The sequence below is a fragment of the Orbicella faveolata genome, unplaced genomic scaffold (assembly GCF_042242905.1).
Source record: "Orbicella faveolata isolate gen_17 unplaced genomic scaffold, um_ofav_v1 contig_27, whole genome shotgun sequence".
NCBI lineage: Eukaryota > Metazoa > Cnidaria > Anthozoa > Scleractinia > Merulinidae > Orbicella > Orbicella faveolata.
The window spans coordinates 1,350,001-1,359,506 of NW_028301555.1; positions in this window are offsets into that span (position 1 = coordinate 1,350,001).

Genomic DNA, 9,506 nt, shown 5'->3' on the forward strand with positions numbered 1-9,506 from the left:
TTTAGGGTGAAACGGTGAGTACAGGGACGAGTAATTCCAAATAATACCTCTGGCTCGGAGAGAAGTAAACTCGCGTTACTTGCGGTAGAATAGGCTGATTTAGCAAGAGAACGGGAACGTCACTTGACGACGACGCGAGTACAAATACCCAAATATGGTCAAATTAGAACAGAATCCAGGTTATTCCGCGCGCCCTGCAGTCGTCATCTGACCATACTTGGGTATTTGTACTGCGCGCGCCGTCGTCAAGTGACGTTCCCGTTCTCTTGCTAAATCAGCCTAATACCAACTTTGGAACTTATACCAAAAGGAAGACGCTTGTGGGCAGCTGATAAACAAATGACGTATGTTTTGACTATCAGAGGGGCAGAAAGGGCAGAATGGAGAGGCAACCTTGTTCATTTTGTATAATATACTGTTCGTGGCTAAAATGTTGTGTATAATTTTGTGCTGGAACATTGCCAATTTAACTTCTTTTGTGGCTGTGAACGTCAGAAGATAAATTTTATTTAGATTCTCTTTTGCGATTTCGTATGATAAGAGTTTTTTTTTTTTTTTTTTTTTTTTTGAAGTGGGAGGAGGAAGATTTTCTAAGGTTGATAGTTTGTCGTATAACATCTTGCACGTTATAGTACAGATTGGCGGCAGAGTCGCCAGAATTAACGTGAAGGAGCTTCTTAAAACTTTGAGGGATCGCGGATATAAGACCATGATATTGTAAAAAGTTGCAATTTAGCGTGTATTTATTGCGCAAGGAAAGGAAAGGCAGGAAGCAATTTTCATGCTCGTCAAAAAGGTCTGAAATTTCCTTCATACCTGCTCGGTGCCAATGAGGCAGATATACCATTTTTTTGTCAATCGTAATGAATTTGTTGTTCCAGATTGTCTGAGGCAGTATCTCAGTTTTGCTGTGAGGTGTCGTAGACCCAATTTCTTGCCAATGATGAATAATTTGTTTGTAAAATTCAGGAAGATGGCCATTAAGATCAAGAAGGTTGTAGTCATGATTGCATTGAAGAGCTCAGTGCCGCCGACAGTAGAGAGAGACGATTTTGGAATATACTTCCATGGTGCATCTGAGTCGGAGCACGGCCGTTTTACCCAATTCAAGTTAGTTTCAAAGACTTATCGAAAAAAGCAAAATCTTTCATGCCAAGACCGCCATCCGATTTCTTCTTGATGAGGGTTGTCTTTTTTATTTTGATGGGTTTTTGCTTCCAGATAAAATCGAACATTATTTTATTGACCTCTATTGCATAGTTTTTTGGAGTCTTCATAACACTGGAGATGAATACAAGTTTGGAGAGGGCCAATGTTTTAACAATATTTATTCTACCGTATATAGATAAGTCTCTTCGGGACCAGGCACTTAATGTTTTCTTTAGGGAGCCTAATTTTTCAAAGAAATGTTTCTTATGAGACAATTCAATATTGTAAGTAAAATGCACATCGAGCGCGTAAACAGGATCATCGCTAATTTGGAGGATGCAAGTTGTGTCTTTCCTATGGCGCATGGAGCCAAGCTATACCATTTCTGATTTTGCCTGATTTATTTTTAGGACAGAGCACTTTTCAAACAGTGAAAGTAAGTCAAATAAGTTAGAAACTGATTGTTTTTACTTTTGTTGTTATTAGATTTAATTAGTAGTAGATTATTATCTTAACAATGCAGTTAATGCAATTTTAGTATTTACTTTAAGTCCTGATGTTTTACCTGTGTATAAATAAAGTTAAATAATAAATAAATAAATAAATACCGTCTTCAGAAACTGATCTTCTTTGAAGTCTTTTGACTGTTCTTGACTCAAGATCGGTCTTCGCCCATTTTCTACCAGAAGCTTGCCGTTTTCTCGCGTTTTCTTGCATAACAAATTGAAATAACCTCGTTTGGTTTGCCTTGTGGCCATCACAACTTGAATCTTTGATTCTCTAAACCGTCGATGTATCATAGGATTATAGTGCTGTTTTGATGGATTATCGCTTCTTCTTCGTGTCATCTCGTCGAATTCATAAAAATACTCTACAAACACAGAGCGATGTTCTTCGCAGAACAAAACTGATCTAACACTACGATGTCGATGTAAACCGTAACTACTTTTTTCTCAGAAATCGCGCAATTTTCCGTACTTTTGTGATTCAGTCTGTACATCCTGCTGGAAATTAAGATACGTTGTAACGCAAGTCTTCTTTGCGTGTACTAAATGAAAATACCTTTTCATGTATGGAATTTAATAAGGTTTAAGACGATCACAAAATTATTTGCATCGCTTTGCTTGTTTTAAGGTTACAGTATACCTTCAGATCGGCAATTTTCTTCAAATTTGGATTTTTGGTTCAAACTAATGGTCGAAGAGTGATCTCTAATTTCTGAAAACAAAATTGAAAAAAACCTAATATTGGCGGAGAAATGGATGTTTTACGTTATGGCCGGAAGTAAAAGTTCCTTCTTGATTGACAGCGCTGTAACGTGTATGCAATCAACCGAGACTACTTTCGCGGGAATATTACCGATATGGATACCACGAATTGGCTGGCTACTCAGTTAATCGTATTAGATGTAATTCTATTAAGTTATAAGTAAACATGCACCACGGAAAACTCCGTTTACCAGTTCTAAAGAGCGAAGAATGAATAAAAATACATCAATGAGTGAAGAAGCGAAAGTTGGCCTCGCGGATGAAGCTACGGACGTATCAAGCGGGCAAAAAGACCGAGTCAAGAGAAGAGAAAGGTTGTGTAAAATTTGGGAACTCGACAGCGATAACAGCGATGTTTACAGTGACTCTTTTGTTGAGTTCGATACTGATGAATCGTCCAACTCATTGAGATCCATTGTAATATTATCCATGCACATTTGCTCTGCCGCGCTTTCTTTTGTTTGTTCTCGTCGCCCAGCTACTCTAGCGTTCGTATCCTTTTTCGTCTTCCCCATTTTGCCAAACCAGCTTCAAGAAAAACCCAGCTGCAGAAAAATTATCTCTCCGCCTTGAGCGCATTGCGAAACGCAAGGTTTTTTTGCAGATTCACGCGTAAATTTCACCGCGAGTTAATGGTGGTAAATTTTCCAAGCGCTGATTGGCTCAGTGATCTGAGAACCCAGTTGAAGGCGTTTGTGGGCGGAGTTTGTTTGCGAAGCAAGATATTTTTCTTAGCGCTGTTTTCTCGGATAAATTTTTTCACTTGAAGCAGACACTCTAAAGAGTTACAACTCAAACGGAATTTGTTTGTTTGCCCTCAAATTTGGACAGTAGCTAGATTAACATATAAAAAACAAAAAGGTGTCTGCGAATTGTTTATTTCGAAATATCTTTTCTCCGAGAGCGATTTTTGTACGATCACTTCACATTTTTTTAATCCTATTTCGAAAATGTTCTGTAACTTTTTACTACAATTGAGTATGGAAAAACGCAGACACGCTTTTTTAGCGCTTTTTGTCCTGAAACCGAGGAAAAAAATTAATTGGCGAAAAACAAAATTCGCTTTGACTTGTAGCTTCCAAAAGGTGATTAGGACGCTTGCATTTGGTGACCGTGAAAAAATTGGCAATTCATTTTATTTCAAAATTTTTGGTATGGTTTGATAGCCAGCTCTATAAGCTTTAATTTGATATAGGGGCTTAGGTATCTACAGCTTAAACCGGACGCGCTACATCGCTTGGACGCGAGACACCCCTGAAGGTATACGGTAACCTTAATTTTTTGTCGTAAAACGTCGATCCAGAACAGTCCAGCGTCCTAACCACTTTCAATACGAGAATACGGAACTGTCCTCTTAAAACGAGTATTCTCTGGTGCAGTGGCGACAAAAGCTCTTTTTAGTAACCTATTTAGGGTTAACAACATATCGTCCACCAAGGAATTTAATTATTTTTATTTGCAGCTTTTGAAGGACATTCGTTCTAACAATTACACTGTGTCTGCATACGCTCTTCTGTTGTTTAGTCATTACTTCTCGCGTACAAGCAATCATAAGGTATCGCTACCTCAGAGAACCTCTCTCGAGCTTAGAATAACCGGCGCGAAATTCGCCTTTTGAAACACCTTATCTGTAGTGTAGACAATAACTGTTTAAAATCACCAATTCGGAAATAGCAACGTATCGTTCATCAAAAAATTTAATTATGCTTATTTGGAGAAGTTGGAAAGACATAGAATTGAGCTGTTATTATTTTTCTAAGTGTTGAACATAAAATTGACAGCTGTGTAGTGGACAAGTATTATTGAAGCTATTATTACCCACGCTTAATTTTCGCGCAATTCTATTGGCTACTTTACGCCACGTGGTGCAAAATTACGGGGCAGTTAGCACGCAATAACCTCTGCCTGCGTCGATAATTGCCCTGCGACTGTTTCTGTCGAAAAGAAACAAAGCTAAAAAGAATCAATCCAGCTCTAGAATTTCACCTTATGTAATTTGTGATAATCTTTATTGACATAAATTAATATTTTGCCGACACGGAACGGAGAACTGGGTGGGAGAGTAGTACGCTAAGGCTCATGGGTAATACGTTTGTAAAAAGAGACGGTTGAGAAACTTGTGACATTCGACGATCAGCCTTGCCACTAGCAATTTCCCATAAGGTTTATTTTTATTGTGTAATTAGCGCCATATGATTTGTTTTTCATTCTGTTGTTTATAGATCAACCTTAAAACCCCAAAGGTGGCGCCACTGCATTTGGTCGGGGGTACACGGTCCCTATTTTTCCTAACAAGACGTTTTGGGGGTTTACGTGTCCAGCTTTGGCGTATGTAGGATGTTACTTGATGTATCTCTTATCCACTTTTTTGTAAGCTTATTGTCGCAAATAAAACATATCTTGGGCCTGGCTGACCAACGCGTCCATGCTTCAACCTTTGAGTGTGTTCGGTTGTGTAGTGAAGGCAACATTTCGTCTTTATTATTTTTCATAGAAGAAAAACAAACTCTTTTCGTGGAATCCGCCGATAATGACATTAAAAAAAACTGGTCGCCAATGCTGTTCCCATAAGTACAAAAGAGTCAACAAAATATGCAGACAATTTATGGGAGCGTTATAAAATAAATAAACCCCTTTCTGGCTCGCTGGTATGTTGGCTGATAATGTCTTTGGTTGAGATTGTCCTCCAAATTTCACATTTGCCCTCGAAGCTTCGCTTCTCGGCCAAATATTCATTTTTCGGACAATATCTCAGCCGCGGACATCATCAGCCGACATACCAGGCGCCAGAAGGGGTTTATTTACTAAATATTCTCCAATTTTCAAAACCACGCGTGCTGCGAAAAGTATTTGAAGGATAAAAAACACGATAGCCTCCATTTGGCATGAAAATATGCTGGCATATTTGTCCGCGGACATTACCTGTTCCTCAAAGCTCACAGCTGTTTTCCTGGAGCTACCCTCTCGGTAAACTGTTCACTTCTCGGAACAAATTATATCCGCGGACAAATATCCGAGCATATTTTCGCGCCAAATGGGGGCTATTGTATAGGCGAATCTTTGCTGACGTCATTGTTTACGTTTTTCCTCATTAACATACGACTTTGCGTATAGAAGGCATCATGCTAGACACGATTTTACCAGAAAAACTTAACGAGCTTGTGAAACTTAGTGAGTGGTGACATTTTTGGCTCTTTGGGTGTAATATTCGAGGAGAAATTGGCTTTCAAAAACATCAAATTTCTGTGTGGCAAAAGCGCTAATGAGCTCATACATTCTTTGTACAATTTTGAGCTTTTAAACCCTCGTCGCATAAAAAGTATTCAATACATCGCGCTCAAATTCCTTGAGACAGTTAATCGTGCGTTGCCCTTTCAATATTCAGTCTTAATCTCTTTGTAGCTACATCAGAAACTGTATCGCTTATGGTAATGAGGCAGCTAGATATTGTAAACAAAGATTCTCCTATATTTAAGGCCTGTCCAAACGGGAAATGTTTGGCGACCAAAGTCACCAAACACCATCGAACATTGTTTGGTGACCAAACATTTTACCGTTTGGCCACCTTGTTTGGTGCTGTTTGATCAAACATTCGATCAAACAACTTAAAACATTTCCTTTGTTCTCGTGTTTGATGGGCAATGTTTTGTTCGTTTGGACAGCCGTATTAAACATGTTTGGCGTGCGCATGCGTCCCACGCTTGCTCAGCGGTTTGTATCCATAGTTTGATCTGTGTTTGATCAAACATGTTTTAACCGTTTGGCCACTCACTTCAACATCAGCGTGTTTAGTCACCAAACAATTTTTGATGATGTTTGGTCGCCAAACATTTACCGTTTGGACAAGCCTTTAGGACCCTTTATACCAGAACTGCCAAGATAATCGTGCTCTATAGCTACCGTTTGCTCTGCTTCGGAACTCCTCTTAATATTGCTAGATATTGTTCAATCAAAATTCTCCTCGGGCATGTGCTAAAACCCGAAACAACGAAACGAAACCACCGAGACAAGTAAAATAGTACGTAAATAAATAAAAAAGTTAAAAAAAAGCCTTGATCTCTAGCACGTTTCTACGGCAGCCGGATCTCATACCCAGATCCTGCTCTTAAGCCACATGTGTGACATCGTGACATCACAAACCTGAAAGGTGGATGAGCGCAAGCGTGTCAAGCCGGAAGACATCTTGAAAAAGGTGGGTCTTTTCACATTTTGAATGGTATTCTAGCTAAAACAAGAAATCTAATTTCAAAGAAAGGTTTTCTGGTCGTATCGTGGATTCTTAGACGGTGGCGAATCGAATGGTCTTTTCAAGAACGACTTTGCAGCATTCTTCGTGCGAACCAGGACTTTCTTTAATGTATATCTCTAAAGAAAAACGAGGGCGACTTTACAGGCTTTAATCATATTAACGTCAGGCCTTCGTGACTCCTGCAGCTCTCAAAGTAATTTCCTATTAGGCGCTCAGCTTCACGGATACTCTTGAGATTGTGTTTCCGTACATCCTGAGTTCGGCGTTGTCGATTCGCCACCGCCTAAGAATCCACGATACGACCAGGAAACCTTTCTTTGAAATTACATTTTAGCTAGAATGCCATTCAAAATGTGAAAAATACTCACCTTTTTCTCGATGTCTTCGTGGTCGTCGTCGACACCCTTGCGTTCATCCATCTTTCAGGTTTGAGATGTAACGATGTCACACATGTGGATCTGGGTACGAGATCAGGCTGCCATAGTAACGAGCCAGAGAACAAGGCTGTTTTTTTTTTTAAACTTATTCATTTATTTACTTATTATCTTACTCGTTTCGGTCGTTTCCCTCGTTTCGTTGTTTTCGTTTTGGTGGTTTCGTTTCGCTCGTTTCGGTGGTTTCGTTTCGTTGTTTCGGGTTTTAGTACATGCTTTCTCCTCGAGCGAGAGAAATTAAAAAGTCTCGTTTATCATACTAATTTTCAGTGGCCGGTTTTGTAAAAGTGGTCGGGTCGATTTGCCTTGAAAAATAGATTTCGTTCATTTGTTTTGCGCTGTAAGACATTCACGTACTTTTACTAGGACCACGGTGCGTTCGTTTACTCTAATAGCGTTCCTAACTTTGTAACATAATATTAAAAGCTGTCTTTAATTGTCGTCCACTGTTTAGTGGTATTAAACAGTTTCTAGCTAATAACAGACTAATTGACTGAAATAGATGGAAAACTGACATAAACTAATTGACCTTTTAAAAATGTCACGTTCCTTGCAATGGTGACAATGAGTCCCGTTTCAAAACTCTGAACAACGAACCTTCCACCGAGGAATTTAATTATTTTGCCTCCACTACGCATCCGGACACACTAGACAGTGATTAAATTGGGTGCGTTGGCCAGCCAAGCCATCGTCCCGTTTATTCCATCTCAGCATATAATACAAGCTATGAATAAAAAGACAATTGCTAAGTGCACCAAAGCCGGACACGAAAACCCTAAAACCAGCAAGTGGAGAAAATTGGGAACGTGTACCCCCGACCAAGGCAGTGGTGCAACCCTCGGGGTTTTAGGGTATCCTTAGTTAACATCAGTACTGTAGAATAATAAATCTAAGGCTTTATACAGCGATATAATAGCAATAAGAGAACTAAATAAACGTACAACAGTGGATTACAACTGATGATATTATTAAAAGAAAACCAAACTTAACCTAAACACGGCAAAGGCTGGCCATAGAATGTCTCACCTCGCCAACTGTCACCGATTACAAACTCAAATCCCACTATACACTGCGCACCTCAAACCCGTACCCAGCCCTCTGGTCCGTGCCGGCAAAATAGTAATTTATGCTAATTTAAGATCATCACAAATTACATGTTGTAATTGTTCGCTGTATTAATTTGACGTTAGAAAGACATAAAATCGGGTTTTAATTAAGCTTCTGTGTTCGTCAAATGCTTAACAATTAAATCTTCCCACAATAAGGTATCACTATTGGTTACATATGATGATAAAAAAACCACTTTTATTACTTGAATGTTTGGTTCTTAAAAGTAAAGTAAACTGGCATGAAGTTGTTCTCTTGATACAAATACTTTCTTCTGCACGCAGTGGTAACAATAGGTTTCTCTTTAAAAGCCTATTTGGGGATAGCAAATCTTCTGTTGTTTAATAATTGGTTGGCGGCGTATAACGAACGATAAGGTATCACTATTGGTTACCTGAAAAATCCACTTTCCAGTTTAGAATTGATCAGTTACTGAGACGAAAATAGAACTGGCACTGAATTCGCCTTCATAACTCCTTATATATTTCCCTGCGATGGAGACGATAACTCAGTTTTGAAATCACCACTCCAGTAGTAACAACACATCGTTCACTAAGGAATTTAATCATTCTTATTTGAAGAGGTTGGAAAGCATTAGAACTGAGCTGTTATTATTTTTGTAATCGTTGAACATAAAATTGATAGCTGTGTAGTGGACAAGTATTATCGAAGCTTAGACGAGAGCCGCCAAGGCATCTCTAGCTATCTGTAGCTAGCTTTTATTTCGATGATCAGACAAACACACTGTTATGTGATTCTTTCAATATAGCGAGAATGACAAAAATTACGCCATGTTCTCGATATGTGAAAACTACATTGACATTGAAAAATACATTGACATTAGTGGCGGATCTAGACCTTAAGCTAAGGGTGGGAGTGGGTGGGTGGGGGGGGAGGGTGGTTGAGTGGTTTGGCAGGTTTTTTTCTTGCCCTGCGTCTTTTCTTCCTTCTGCAATTTTTGTTTTTACCCAAAATAGAAGGGGGGGGAAGGGGGGCCCTCCCCTAGATCCGCCACTGACTTCTGTGCAAAAATTACATTAACACTTACTAGTAAAATTTAGCTCTTTGGGTTTAAAATTAAGTCATATGTTGGCTTTCAAAGGGTCAAATTCCGATGATGGAATAGCTCACCGTGCAATGCCCTCTCAATATCCTGTTCTAGGACTGATATTTCTGTAGCTTGATCAGAGTGAATCGTTTGTGCTAATGAGACAAATGGTGTAAACAAAGATTCTCCTATAAGTTAGACTTCAGCAAGACTGTAGTTCAACGTTTGAATCAACGTCGGGCTAGAGTCGG